Here is a 16,026-nt window from a genome sequence, read left to right as displayed (position 1 = left end):
TTGAACGATTTATGCAATAAGAAAAATATGCTACAGCTTTCGGATTTCTGGAAATTTTTGAATATTGAAGATTATGTCTTGATTTTTAATATTCAAGATGAACCTGTACCTCAAATACGATATTCCATAAAGATCAATCATGAAATGTTGGTACAAGCATTTTCTAATAATGCTTCTTTGAAAAGTATTGGTAAATTAAAATTTCCCATGAAAATTACTAACATAAATATGCTAAATGAAGTCTTAAGTGAAATTAAACATGCTAGCTGTAATGAAGATGAAGTCATAAGATTAAAACTCCTTGCTGCATTAAATACACTCTCTGATATTAACTGCATTGATAATGAAAAAGAAAATGTTATTAAATTTATAATTGAACAAATCTCAATTCTTCTCCAAACTTCGAAAAGGTATAATCCAGATATACTAATTTTTGCCTCTATATGTTTCTATATATCACCTCAGTTGTACAAATTTTTGAGACAAAGTGGATACATTTTACTTCCACATCCAAATACCATTCGTAATATTAATTTAAAGCACAATGTTGATCCTAAACAAGAACAAATGGATTGTAATTTCTTATTGTACACAAAACAGAAATTTCGATTTTTAAATGAAAGTGATAAAAAGGTAGTTTTACTAATAGATGAAATTCATGTAAAATCTTATTTTGATTATAAAGGGGGTAATTTAACGGGAATGGCTTATAACAATTCAGGAGCTGCTTCAAGTGTGCATGCATTCATGATTTCAAGTATATTATCATCATATAAAGATATTGTTCACATGCTTCCAGTGCATACATTAACTGCAAGTGCTCTGCATTCATTTATAGAACAGGTTATCATAGGACTCGAGAGGATAGGTTTTTTTGTCATAGGAATCTTTACAGATAATAATGCAATAAACAGCAAAGCTGTATCTTTATTTTCTAGCTCTAAAAAAATACAAATAGTTTATCCTCATCCTGTTGATAAAAAAAGACCATTATTTTTTCTGATAGATTCAGTGCATATCATTAAATGTGTCCGAAACAATTGGATTGCACAAAAAAATGCTGAAAAGTGTATGTACTGTCCGAAATTTAAGCATGACGATAAATCATCTAAAATCTTGTCAGCTTCGTTTTATGCTCTAAAGGATCTGCATTCTCTTGAAATGCACAGTCTTCTCAAGTATGGCCATAATTTATCTCTAAAAGCATTAACGCCAACTACTTTTGAAAAGCAAAATGTAAAGCTTGTTCTTCAGGTTTTCAGTAACTTTGTTGTCAAAGCGTTATTAGAAACCCATAATAAAGAAAAAATAAAACACGCAGAAGATACAGCGGAGTATATCGAGATATTTTCCACATGGTTTAGCATCATGAACGTCAAATGTCCATACAAAGGCCAGCGCTTGAACGACAAATTTAAAACACCCCTCACGAACAGTGAGAGTGATGACAAATACATATTCTTAAATAAATTTTTGAATTGGCTAGATGATTGGAAGCTAATGAAGAATGACACAGGGACATTAACCAAGGAAACTCATCAAGCAGTAGCTTTGACAACGTATGCAATGATCGAAATCACTTCATATTGCATTTCCGAACTCGGACTGAAATATATTCTTCCTGGGAAGTTCCAAACAGACAATCTTGAAGCTAGATTTAGTCAGTATAGACAATATGCTGGTGGACAATATCACGTATCTACTCGCCAAATATTTGAGATTGAAAATAAAATTCGACTTATGTCTTTGATGAAAATAAAGTTAAAAAGTAAAAAACTTGGAATTGTAGAAATTGATGATTTAAGTCTTGCAGAAAATTTTATAGAACACGAAAAAAATGATAACGAAATGTCTTTAAATATATTTATATCTAAGATTAAGACACAATAACACGCCGAATAAATACTGATTCAGAAGTCAAACAACAAAAATCAGCGTTAATTCACAAAATTTTCACAGGACTAGTTTCGATGGTTTTACCGAACCATCATCTTCAGCTGCAAAACCGCAAATGAACAAGATAGGAAATAATGTTTAGATAAGATAAGAAAGCCTGGACAAGAATAAGCAAGTGGCGCCATCTGTTGGCGAAACCAGAACTAAAACATAATTTCTCTAAAAGCCGAAGGCAAATTTGGATTGGAATTAGGATCGTTAACTAGAACAGAAAGATTTTTATGAATGTGAAATGCCTCTAGAAAATCCAGTTCTCCAATGGAAGATGTTTTTTGAATAATTTTGGCAGCAGAAAAATTGAAAGTGTGATTTTCGGACCAACAATGTTGAGCAACAGAAGACTTCTGTGTTTCCTTTTTAACATATGCCTCATGTTCTTTGACGCGAAATTTTAAGGCTCTCTTAGTTTGGCAAATGTAAATTAAACCGCACTGGCAAGGAATCCTATAAATACCCCAGGAATTCATATCCGTAATGGGGTCCTTGAGTATAGATGTTGGAATTTTATTGATGGGAGAGTAAACAACCGGAAAGTTAAATTTCTGCAAAATATGTGCAACTTTATAGCTAATTGATGGAAAGAAGGGAATGACAACAGAATTTTTATAATCTCCTAAAATAAGAGTGTGGCTTTTAGTGTGTTGATTTGAGAATTTTTTAACTGCTTGATTAATAATGTTAGGTGGAAAGCCCCTGTCAATAGCTATTGCTTTTAAATAATTTAGTTCTTCATCAAGGGCTAGTTTGGAGGAGCAAACTTGAAGAGCACGGAAAACATAGGAATAAAATGAAGCTAACTTTTGTTTAGTCGGATGACATGATTTAAAGTGTGGTGGAAGGCAAACCGATGAAGGTTTACGGTAAACTGTAGTACTGAAGTTGGATGTGTTACGTGTGACCAGAATGTCGAGAAACGGGAGAGAATTGCAAGTCTCAAGTTCAAAAGTGAACTGAATAGCAGGATCAATAGAATTCATTGTTGAAAGAACTCTATTTAAATCATCTTTATTACCTTCAAACAGGGTAAAAGTATCGTCTACGTAGCGGAACCATGCCGGGATGTTTAAAGTTTCAAACAATTTTGATTCATAATAATGCATGTAGATATCAGCCAGGATGGAACTGAGGGGGCTTCCCATGCCTAATCCCTCAGATTGCTTGTAATATTTATTTTGGAAAACAAAATGTGTTTGTTTCAAACAGAGTTGAGTGAGAGAAATTAGCTCATCAATTTCGATGCAAGAGAAATGAAATTCGCGAAGTCTGGTTTCTAGACATCTTAATGCACCCTCCACTGGGACATTGGTGAATAATGATTTTACATCAAATGAAACCATGAGTAAATTACGAGGAGAAATGTTTTTAACCTTTTTTACAAACTCTATTGAATTTTTTATGGTGTAAATGTTATTGTCTAATAGAGTGGAAAATCTAGAAACTAAATATTTAGCTAATGGATACGAGGCAGTACCTAAATTTGATACAATAGGGCGGAAAGGAATACCATTTTTATGAATTTTGGGAAGAGCATATAATCTGGCACAATTCGCAACAGATGGGATAAGCGAATGTTTTAAGTTGCTTGAAATGATTTGCGAAGATTTGATCGCAGTTTTTATTTTGGATAAGTCCGAAGGTGAAGGATCTTTAGGGATCGGATTATATGGTCCTTCGTTTAAGAGTTTAGTGACACCATCGATGTAAGTGTTCTTATCCATGACGACTATCTGGCCACCTTTGTCGGCCTTTGAAATGACAATATCCGGGTTAGAATGAATCTCGCGCATTGTAGCTCTTTCTCTCGCAGTTAGATTTGGTTTTAAAGGTTTATTATTGAATTTCACATTATGAGCGGTAAGATGCCTAATCATTTCTTTCTGTGAATCTGAAACTTTACTGAACTTGAAAGCTTTTTCGATAGGAGCCAAAATCTTTGGAATCGAGGGTTTACAGGTTTGTGAGAAGTTAAAATTATAGTAGTAGAGAAGTAAAGTTTCAGATTCACAGAAAGAAATGATTACGCATCTTATCGCTCATAATGTGAAATTCAATAATAAACCTTTGAAACCAAATCTAACTGCGAGAGAAAGAGCTACAATGCGCGAGATTCATTCTAACCCGGATATTGTCATTTCAAAGGCCGACAAAGGTGGCCAGATAGTCGTCGTGGATAAGAACACTTACATCGATGGTGTCACTAAACTCTTAAACGAAGGACCATATAATCCGATCCCTAAAGATCCTTCACCTTCGGACTTATCCAAAATAAAAACTGCGATCAAATCTTCGCAAATCATTTCAAGCAACTTAAAACATTCGCTTATCCCATCTGTTGCGAATTGTGCCAGATTATATGCTGTTCCCAAAATTCATAAAAATGGTATTCCTTTCCGCCCTATTGTATCAAATTTAGGTACTGCCTCGTATCCATTAGCTAAATATTTAGTTTCTAGATTTTCCACTCTATTAGACAATAACATTTACACCATAAAAAATTCAATAGAGTTTGTAAAAAAGGTTAAAAACATTTCTCCTCGTAATTTACTCATGGTTTCATTTGATGTAAAATCATTATTCACCAATGTCCCAATGGAGGGTGCATTAAGATGTCTAGAAACCAGACTTCGCGAATTTCATTTCTCTTGCATCGAAATTGATGAGCTAATTTCTCTCACTCAACTCTGTTTGAAACAAACACATTTTGTTTTCCAAAATAAATATTACAAGCAATCTGAGGGATTAGCCATGGGAAGCCCCCTCAGTCCCATCCTGGCTGATATCTACATGCATTATTATGAATCAAAATTGTTTGAAACTTTAAACTTCCCGGCATGGTTCCGCTACGTAGACGATACTTTTACCCTGTTTGAAGGTAATAAAGATGATTTAAATAGAGTTCTTTCAACAATGAATTCTATTGATCCTGCTATTCAGTTCACTTTTGAACTTGAGACTTGCAATTCTCTCCCTCTTTCTCGACATTCTGGTCACACGTAACACATCCAACTTCAGTACTACAGTTTACCGTAAACCTTCATCGGTTTGCCTTCCACCACACTTTAAATCATGTCATCCGACTAAACAAAAGTTAGCTTCATTTTATTCCTATGTTTTCCGTGCTCTTCAAGTTTGCTCCTCCAAACTAGCCCTTGATGAAGAACTAAATTATTTAAAAGCAATAGCTATTGACAGGGGCTTTCCACCCAACATTATTAATCAAGCAGTTAAAAAATTCTCAACTCAACACACTAAAAGCCACACTCTTATTTTAGGAGATTATAAAAATTCTGTTGTCATTCCCTTCTTTCCATCAATTAGCTATAAAGTTGCACATATTTTGCAGAAATTTAACTTTCGGGTTGTTTACTCTCCCATCAATAAAATTCCAACATCTATACTCAAGGACCCCATTCCGGATATGAATTCCTAGGGTATTTATAGGATTCCTTGCCAGTGCGGTTTAATTTACATTTGCCAAACTAAGAGAGCCTTAAAATTTCGCGTCAAAGAACATGAGGCATATGTTAAAAAGGAAACACAGAAGTCTTCTGTTGCTCAACATTGTTGGTCCGAAAATCACACTTTCAATTTTTCTGCTGCCAAAATTATTCAAAAAACATCTTCCATTGGAGAACTGGATTTTCTAGAGGCATTTAACATTCATAAAAATCTTTCTGTTCTAGTTAACGATCCTAATTCCAATCCAAATTTGCCTTCGGCTTTTAGAGAAATTATGTTTTAGTTCTGGTTTCGCCAACAGATGGCGCCACTTGCTTATTCTTGTCCAGGCTTTCTTATCTTATCTAAACATTATTTCCTATCTTGTTCATTTGCGGTTTTGCAGCTGAAGATGATGGTTCGGTAAAACCATCGAAACTAGTCCTGTGAAAATTTTGGGAATTAACGCTGATTTTTGTTGTTTGACTTCTGAATCAATATTTATATCTGATGAAGACATAGCAGCAGCTGAAAGTTATTTGCCTGTGTCCGTATATTTAGGAGGATACTGTGTTAGGAGTGTTCTTAAAAAATTACAATGCTCATTTTGTGAAGACTACCTTTCTTTAAAAAAAGAATTAGCATTTGATGAAAGTTTCAGTTTTTGCAAAATGTTAGACCGTTGTAAACTCTTTTATCCGTCAAAGTATGTAGTAAATGTTGTTTTCTATAATTATATCATAATTCAAAAACTGTGTTCAGATTTCGAAAATGAATTTTGGAAAGTTCAAGATCAACGGAAAGCAGCATTTAATGTAACATCAGAATATCTAATGAAGGAACAGTTTTTAGAAAAACAAGATTGTTGTGAAAATGGGCATATGTTTGAAAAAGCTCTAAAAATGATAATTTGGTCATCAACAAATGCAATGCTCAATAACTATTGTAAGAAAAGAAATGATTTATTGCAACAACAGTCCGTTAAAAAAAAGATGACAAAAATTCAAGATAACGAGCCACTAACAAAAAAAAGAAAACTTCACACTTTAGCGCAATGATAAATTTTGGAAGAGCTATAAAATATATGGTGTTTCAAATAGATGCAACAGAATAAATAATTAAAAAGATAATATATACTGGGGGGGGATGAAGTGCTTGTGCAAGGGACGTCCGGTATCCTATACTGTCATTGCACTTTCCCTGATATGATATAGGCTCTACCACGTGTACTTCGGTAACGAGATGTGGGAACCTCGGCTAACTACCTTGCAAATTCAAAATGTAATTTATAATTCTGTAGTGTGTCCGTTTTAAAAAAGTTATATCAAAACTCGCACATAGTTACAGGCACAACTTTCAATCTAGAGAGCTCGAAAATTAATTATTATTTTCATAAATTTTAATGTGGATATATCAAGATTTTGCTAAAGAGTAATTCAGATAATAGTAAGAATTCATATCTTAATCAAAATATTATTTAATAAAAACAGCCGACAAAACTAAAGTAATTTTCTGTGAAAGTTTAAAATAGATTTTTGGTTTTGATTCTATAAGAATTCTATTTGATTCTATTCTATAAGAATATTGCTCACTGTAAGTTCAATAATTATTTTTATGAACAGGATTTTTTCAGTAACACCATTTTAAAATAATGCTGGCATTAAAAATTATCATAAAAAATTACATTTTAAATTATTTATACCAATAAATAAATGATGAACTATGCCTTTTTTAATATTTAGTTTATTGTAAAAGACCTTTTTTACACTAGATTTTGTTTTAAAAAAATAAATGTAATAACCGAAAATGCTCGTTCTTTTATCTTATCGCCATACTGAACAAAATTATGTACTACTTAGAAAAGGCTGTAAAGAAAAATCGGGTTCTTGTAAAATGCTCTTTTTATTCATAGTTTTCATTTTTATCTATAAATGAAAAATAATGTGCAGTATTTTCATTTCGAAAGCATAACATTTTTGCGTTATAGCGTTTAAGTGTTGAAAAGTTTATCCAAACTATAGAAAGTAAAATGGGATTGAAATAAATAATTATTTATCACCCAGGTAAAAATTTTTATCAAGCGTTAAGAAAAATAAGCTCAGATACCTGAAGTCTTAAAGCATGATATTTAATAAATGCTAAGATAGTATAACTTATTTAATAATTTCCTGTTTACTTTACATCGGAATAACATAAAATTAGCTTTTACTAATAAATAAGCGCGCTGTGGAATCGCTCGCTTTCAGTGGAGAAGAAAGGTTTCTTCGCACTCCATACGGTGACGTCACGAGAGAGCTGGACGGCCTTGTTTCTCGAAGGCCACGATTTGAGGCAGTTCAGAGACAGAAGAGCTTCATGAAAAAGACGCCAACGCCACTGGATCAAAATGGATACGACCAGCTCGACCGGGCGGGTAAGTAACTTTTTCACAAAATTAATAACATTGCAAATGCTCTTGATGTTCCTATTTTCCACCTTCCCTCGACCAGAGAAGAATTCTTAAATATATTGGAGAGCGAGCGCTTAGCCAAGATGGCTGCCGCTCAATCCACAGAAGATCCTCGCAAGCAAGAGGCATCTATTCCCACGCACGAGGTGCGGAGGAAACCGGTCCAGTCTACGTCATCGTGGAAGCGAAAGACGCAGACAATAGACTCTGACTGGTTTGTCACCCCTGCGGCTCGAAAGCAAGGGAAGGCGCCTATTGTGGATCTTACTAAAGACGATTTGGCAAACAACAGTAAAGATGTTGTAATATCTTGTTATTTAATAAATAAGTATAATTATTTTTGAAGTGGCAACGCCATATTTGTATCAAACCGTTACTCAGCAACGAGAGATATTGTGATATTGTTAAATAAAGATTAGGATTCTGAAGATTTTACAGCTAGGAGTAGGATGAAAATTTTGCCACTTAAGAATTGTATAAAATTTGTCTATCACCGAGAACTAGAAATAAAATTTATGTTCTACTAAGAAGACTGTCTGTTTTGTAAATTACTGCAAAATACATTACAATCATAATAAATTGGAGGTTCCACCGAGATACTGGAAATTAGGAGTGCAATTATCAATTTTGATGGTGCTGGTCTCCTAATCCCAGAAATTTGCTGAATTTTTTTGAACAAGTTTGCTAATACCAATTGCCGAGTTTGTTTATTTCAAGGATAAATGGGTGTAAGAAGTCTGCCGTTTTAAAGCAAGATTTGAAGCGGATCATTCAAAGATTATCTTCTGTGCTTCTGTAACTTGCGTCTGAGCAAAAACTGTCAAAAATAGGATACTGCTGATCTCTGAAGATAAGATTAACTTTTGGTTTTCTTAAAAAGGCTTTTATTGAATTTTAATACTTTGTTTCAGAATTATAGTTTATCGTGTAAGATTTTGTTTAAAATAACTAACGCTAAAAATATTCAGCTTAAATTTATAATTGGTATTTGTGGTAAAGAAGTATTTTGAAACTATTATTTATGCTTTACTTTTATTTGTATTGAATTTTATGTTGATAATTGATATGTGGAAGCCATCCCGGCGTTTATAAAAAAAAAATAATAATAATAAAAAAAAAAAAAAAAGAACTGCTAGCTGAATTTTGAATTTGTTGCCAAGCAGGCGCGTGGAAAATAAGTAGCAACGTCAAATTGACGTAGTGTGATTTGATTATACTGCAGAATTGGCAAAAGTTTTTTTCTTAGTTCTCGCCATCCAGGCGTGTGATAGATAGTAACGTCATCCGTCATCCCGACGTATTACAGATTGTATATTCTAAAAGTTGTATTGCCAAACTGGCAAAAATTGTTTTTGTTATAGCCAACCAGGCGTGGAGATAGATAGTAAAATCGTCAAACTGACGTTGGTAAAATTCCATTGTATTGCCTAACTGGCAAAGGTGTTTATATAGTTAGAGCTAACGAGGCTTGTGAATAGTGAGTTAAAACGTCAACCCGACGTAGTATTAAATTATTTTATGCCAACCTGGCAAAGTTGTGTAAATAATTCTCTCCAATTGGTTAGTGTGAATTTCGTATTCGAGAAATTAAATCTCGCCAGAAATTATATATTTTTAACACAAGTACGAGCTTTTAGATTGAATTTCAAAACGAAGCCTATTAAAAGTAATTTGTGTCAACATGTCATTCTTAGCTAGGAGTAAAAAACAGGATTTAAAAGTACTAGCAGAAGAGTTAGGTTTAACCGTGAAACCTGAATTTAAGATTGCTCAGTTGCATAAACTGATTACTGAAAGTCCCGATTATGATGAGGAGTTTACTCGAGAACTACTGGCTGCAATTAGAGAAGAAAGGGAACGAAAAGAAGAATACGAAAGAGAAGAAAGAGAAAGAGAAAAGGAACTCGAAAGAGAAAGAAGAGAAGAAAGAGAAAAGGAACGCGAAAGGGAAGAAAGAGAAAAAGAACACGAAAGAGAAAGAAGAGAAGAACGCGAAAGCGAAGAAAGAGAAAAGGAACGCGAAAGCGAAGAAAGAGAAAGGGAACGCGAAAGAGAAGAAAGAGAAAAGGAACGCGAAAGAGAAGAAAGAGAAAGGGAACGCGAAAGAGAAGAAAGAAAAGAAGAGCTTGAAAGAGAAGAGCGAATTAGAGCCTTTGAGCTACAGAAACTTCAGCTGGAAGCAATGGCTGCCACAGCACAGCCGGCAGAAACTACGCAGTTACCTGAGCAGCCTTTAAAAATCAGAATTCACGATGTCATGCCACGTTTCAACCCTAAAGAAGATGAAATAAGTTTATTCCTGGTGTTATTTGAGCGTCAAGCTAAAATAATGAATATACCTGCTGAAAATCAAGTGACTCAACTTATTTCATTACTGCCTCCTGACATTGTTCAGCTTATTGCTAGAGAACCAGAAGAGGACGCGAAAAAGTATGAATATGTAAAAACTTTACTGTTACAACGATTTAAATTGACTGCGAAAAATTTCGACAACTATTTAATAAACACCAAAAATCTACTGAAAGTACTTGGTATGATTTCTACTATGAATTAAAAAATTATTTAGAAGGATGGCTTAACGGATTGAACATTAAAACTTTTGAACAGCTAAAAGATCTCATGCAGGTTGATCAAATAAAAAAGCATACTTCTCCTGATTTCAAAGAACATTTTATGGATCAATGGACAACCATCATTTCACCTACTGAAATGGTTAAGAAAATTGAAGATTTTGAAGATGTGAGAAAAACAATAAAACCGAAATTTTCTACCAATCAGACTGAGAAATTTAACAAAGGATCATTTAAACCGCGTTATGATAATTTTGTGAAAAAAAAATAGAGCATCCGCCTCATTTTAAGCATTCTGATAAATGGGACGATTCAAAATACCAGAAAGATCACCGACAAAGAAGTCAATTTCAAAACAAGAACCAAGAAAATTTATATGACAAAAGGTATCGACCACGTTGTTTCGAGTGTGGATCATACGAACATTTTAAGCCTCAGTGTCCTCGCTTAAAACCAAATGAAAAGGTAAATTGCGTATCTTCGAATGATGATTTGTTAGAGACATATACAATTAACGGTTTAGTTAATGGGCATGAAATGCCTATTCTTCGAGACACAGGAGCCACTGTTGATGTTATTTCTCGGAAATACATTGATAACGCAAAAATGACTGGAGAACATGTCTGGGTACAATATCTTTTAAATGACCATTTAGTGTGTCTACCGTTAGCGGAAGTGGAAATTAATTGCGAACTTGGTCATATAAAGACAAAGGCAGCTGTTGTTACAAATGATCCAGGCAGATATGTATTGGGTAACAAAACTGCCCAATTGTCCAAAAGTAAATCATTCTTAAATTTAGAAAAAATAAATGCAGTTTTGACACGATCTCAAGTAAAAAGATCTCATGAAGATGATCGAAGCAGAGAAATTGAAATGGGGAAACTAGAAGAACTGAAGTTTATTGAAACTAACGAAGATATTTTACCTCAAGCTGATGAGGAAGACAAGGAACTTAAGAAGGTGATTAATGTTAATTCAAAGGAATTAATTGAATCTCAGCATCAACGCAGAGATCTAGCGTCATTGCTTAACGAAGCTAAAAATGAAAATTCCAGCAAGACAAATGATTTCAAAGTAAAAGAAAATGGATTGTTGGTGAAAAGGAAAATAAATTGGACAGAAGAATGCACAAAAGCATTTGAGGAGCTAAAGGATGAGATCATTTGAGTTTATTTTGCAAACTGATGCGTCAAACTCTGGTATGGGTGTCATTTTATCTCAAAAAGATGAACGAGACAATGAACATCCAGTATTATACCTCAGTAAGAAGTTTACAGAAACTGAAAAAAAGTACTGTACCACAGAAAAGGAATGCGCCGCCATAATATTTGCTGTAAAGAAACTTCAATGTTATTTAGACGGGCATACTAAATTCCTCATCATGACCGATCATAATCCCTTAGTTTGGCTCAAAAATAATGTGAGTCTAAATCCACGACTTATGAGATGGGCACTAGTACTACAACCCTACAATTACACGATCATTCATCGAAGTGGTAAAAACCATAAAAATGTAGACGCATTAAGTCGTACTCCCTGGCCTGATTAAATAATTTGTTTCTCTATGTAGATAAAAAAATATTTTGTTCCTTCCTCTCTTCCTCAGTGTATCTTATTATGTTATATCTTGTATTTAAATTCTGTATTGTGCTAATATTGTTGTTTTGAGAAGGAAAAAAAACCGTAAACTTTAATTTATAAAAATATAAATTAAAGTTTATCTGGAGGGGGGAGAGGTTGTAATATCTTGTTATTTAATAAATAAGTATAATTATTTTTGAAGTGGCAACGCCATATTTGTATCAAACCGTTACTCAGCAACGAGAGATATTGTGATATTGTTAAATAAAGATTAGGATTCTGAAGATTTTACAGCTAGGAGTAGGATGAAAATTTTGCCACTTAAGAATTGTATAAAATTTGTCTATCACCGAGAACTAGAAATAAAATTTATGTTCTACTAAGAAGATTGTCTGTTTTGTAAATTACTGCAAAATACATTACAATGTAAATGCTACTATTCAAAATTCAAAATTATCAGGCAATTCAAAAGATGCTACTCCTAAAAAGGAGAGGATTGTGAATAAATATGAGCGAATTAGAAATTCAATTATCAATGATGATAAAAATGAAGTTGAAAAGAGTAATGAGAGCGTCACTGAGGGAGTTAATTCCGAGCAGGCACGGAACGTATCCCCCCCCACCGCATCCTGAGATTCCGGCAATTCATCTCAAAAGCAGCAAGAACTGGAAGACACAAGTGTCTTTCATGAGAGAAATTGCCCCTAATTTACGGAGCATCCTGCCTGGACCCTATCTCAAAATTTTTGTACAAACAGAGCTGGAGTTCAGGGAGGTCACCCGCTGGATGAAGCAAGCCGGCATCCAGTTCAAAACTTTCGATCTCAAGCAGGACCGGCCAGTCAAAATTGTTATCAGAGGCCTCCCTGTTGAAACAGACGTCGGGGACATCAAAGAGGAAGTTGAGGCCATGGGATTTAAAGTGCATCGCATCGTTCGGCTTACTCAGCCTGGCTCCAGACATCCAATGCCACTTGTTTATTTACAAGTCATCCCACACCTCTTTCTCGATCATCTGTTTGCCGTCACTGACATGTGAGGCACAGAGATCAGCATTGAGCGTTACCGCTGCGGCAAGGGCCCTACTCAGTGCTTTCGGTGCCAGGGCTTTATCCATTCTTCGGAACTCTGCACACTTCCAACCCGTTGTGTCAGGTGCTTTGGACCCCTTTGGGCACGAGAGTGTACCAAAGGATTAGATGTACCTGCCACTTGCTGCAACTGCGGTGGAGATCATCCTGCATCATACAAATCTTGTCCCCGCTACCCAGGTAACAAACGGGCTCGTGGCAAAAATTCCACACCTAAGACTAGGGCAGCTGCACAGACAGCCCCCCCCGCAGGGTTCTTCTAAGCCCACAGCAACCGCTGAGACAAGACGTCACATGCCTGCTCCCCCAAGCAACGTCAGTTCACCATCTTATGCACAGATGGTGAAGAACACCACCGAGCACGGATTCAAATCCACGAATCCAAGACTGCCGGCTGCAGAATGTTCAGCAGTGTCAGCCACAACAGAGTGTAGCAATGATTCCGACGATGTCTTTTCATCTACACTAAAATGCTTAATTGAAATATCCCGCGACCCAGCGGTAGACAAGCATATTCTGCTCCTTGCCTTCAAAAAAGCAATGCCTAAACTCAGGCAAGCAGATGCTTTAATGAGGGCATTTTATATTTATGAAAGCTATGTTGAGCTTTCAACTTAATTCGGCATTTTTAGACCCATGTCTTCTGTTTTTCAGTGATGAACCTCTATTAACGGCCTAAAATTCAATTTTATTAATAACAGTTCAAACACCACCAGAGAACTGACCATTTGCACGTGGAATGCCAATGGATTGACATCTAAAATTCACGAAGTTCGTGATTTTGTAGTAGAGCACGATATTGACGTGTTTTTAGTCCAAGAGACTCACCTTACCCCAGGGAATACTCCCAAAATTGGGAATTATGACATTTACTGTACTGACAGGGTGTCACAGGGCAGAAATCCCAGTGGTGGCACTTGTATCTATGTGAAGCGTTCGTTAAAGGACCACATGATACCGTCCCCAGATTAAAATTTTTTTGGAAGCGAAAATTATCAAAATTTTCCTTCAAAATTCCTCCCCGCTGACAATAGTCTCAGCTTATTTGCCTCCACAGTCAGCAGCACGTGGAAGGCCAGCTTTTCCTGTGAGTGATTTTGATAAACTTTTGAATGTTTCAAATCACCTAATTATTGCTGGTGATCTAAATTCACTCCATACCGCATGGTTTTGTTCAAATATTAACAGGTATGATATTAGCCTAAATTCATGGTGCCAGAGTAACCATGCTCAGATCATAGCTCCTACCCTCCCGACTTTTTACCTTGTAAGAGGGTCCCCTGCAGTTTTTGATCTGGCTGCCTTTTATAATATATTTTTTCGGCATGAGATAAAAGTGATTCAGGAATTGGACTCTGATCACTACCCCGTTTTGATAACCCTAGATAATCAAAATCGATACTCAAAATTAGAGGAGCAAGTCTCAACAAATTGGGACGACTTTAGATTTATTTTGGAAAAAACTTCACTCCCTCCCATCAAAATTTCCAGCAATTCGGACTTTGACAGGCATATCAAAAGTTTGGAGTCTTTACTGAAAGAAGCGAGAGCTGCGGCTTCAAAACCACGTAAACACCCAGGTTCTAGGCTCCCACCTGAGACTAAATTCAAAATTAAGCAGCGGAACTACTTGTGAAGAATTTGGCAAAGGACACGAGATCCCAATATCCGTGCCCAGTTTCGCAAGCTACAGAATGAGATAAGGACCGAAACCCGCTTAATAAAACAAGCGGAGTGGAAAACATACATTGAGTCCGTAACGACTGAAGACAAATCGATTTGGCCCGCAGCCGCCCGATTACACAAACATAAAGAACTTATTCCGCCCCTTCAAACGGCCGATGGCGCACAGATGGCCTACACTGACTCAGAAAAGGCTGATGTCATAGCTGACAGCCTTGAAACTCAATTCACACCAAATCACGACTCCTACTGTAACCGCCCGGTTACACAGGGGCGCATACAAGCACGGGTTAAAGATTTTTTAACACAATCTATCACAACTGAACTCAGACCAACGGACCCTACTGAAGTTATGGTTTTCATAGATAAATTGAAACCTAACAAGGCACCCGGCATAGATTCTATTTCGAATCGCATGATCAAAAACTTCCCCCCCCCCAATGTTTATCGTTTGGATCACGGTACTTATAAATTTAATGCTCAGGAGAAGCTATTTTCCCGACTGTTGGAAAATTGCAGCAGTCGTCCCCATTCCAAAACCGGGACAAAATTTAAACTTACCCGTCAATTACAGACCCATAAGTCTGTTATCCTCTCTCTCAAAGATCTATGAATTTGTCTTACTTAATCGCCTGAATGAATTCTGTCGGGATCAAAATTTATTAATCCCGGAACAATTCGGCTTCAGACCTAAACACTCCACGGTACACCAATTACTCCGTGTTGTGGAATTCATTCATGAAGGCTTTCGTAAGCGAGAGAAAACTGGTATTGTCTATTTGGACGTGGCCAAAGCCTTTGACAGGACTTGGCATGACGGGATTATTTACAAGTTCATGCGGCTTGGTTTATCGGCTCATCTCATTAAAATTATTAACTCGTACTTGACCGGACGCAGTTTCCGCGTGCGAGTTAACCACGAATTCTCCTCTCCCCGCCCAATCTATGCTGGGGTGGCTCAAGGAAGTCTCCTCGCCCCCGCAATCTTTAACCTTTATGTAAATGATATTTTTTTGATATCACGCTACACATGCGGAAAAACCACGAAAGCGCCCATGCAGCCAGCCCGTTCGTTGGATTCGAACCTCGGACCGAACTACCAGTGTTAAGCGACTTTACCGCTCGGCCACTGGTGGGCTCAAGGTGTAAGGGAAACCTGTTTACATTTTTACTTGTCAAGACCGATAACATTTCCTGTTCATTCTTCGACATTCATTTTATTACTATTCATTATTATCATATAAAATTATTATAT

General features: G+C 35.9%; 1 protein-coding gene across 1 annotated transcript in view; it reads left to right on the top strand.

The window, feature by feature from the left end:
- Positions 1-7,710: 7,710 nt before the first annotated feature.
- Positions 7,711-16,026, top strand: part of LOC118193650 (oncostatin-M-specific receptor subunit beta-like) — a 73,099-nt gene continuing 64,783 nt past the window's right edge. The window contains exon 1 of the mRNA XM_085826464.1: positions 7,711-7,807. The gene's annotated coding sequence lies outside the window, so the exon portion shown is untranslated. The remainder of the gene's footprint in view (positions 7,808-16,026) is intronic.

Source organism: Stegodyphus dumicola, chromosome 11 (genome assembly GCF_044657685.1).
Source record: "Stegodyphus dumicola isolate Sdum_Otavi_A_Nest chromosome 11, ASM4465768v1".
NCBI lineage: Eukaryota > Metazoa > Arthropoda > Arachnida > Araneae > Eresidae > Stegodyphus > Stegodyphus dumicola.
Note: the sequence above shows the minus strand (reverse complement) of the source record. Positions and strands in the feature narration are given on the sequence as shown.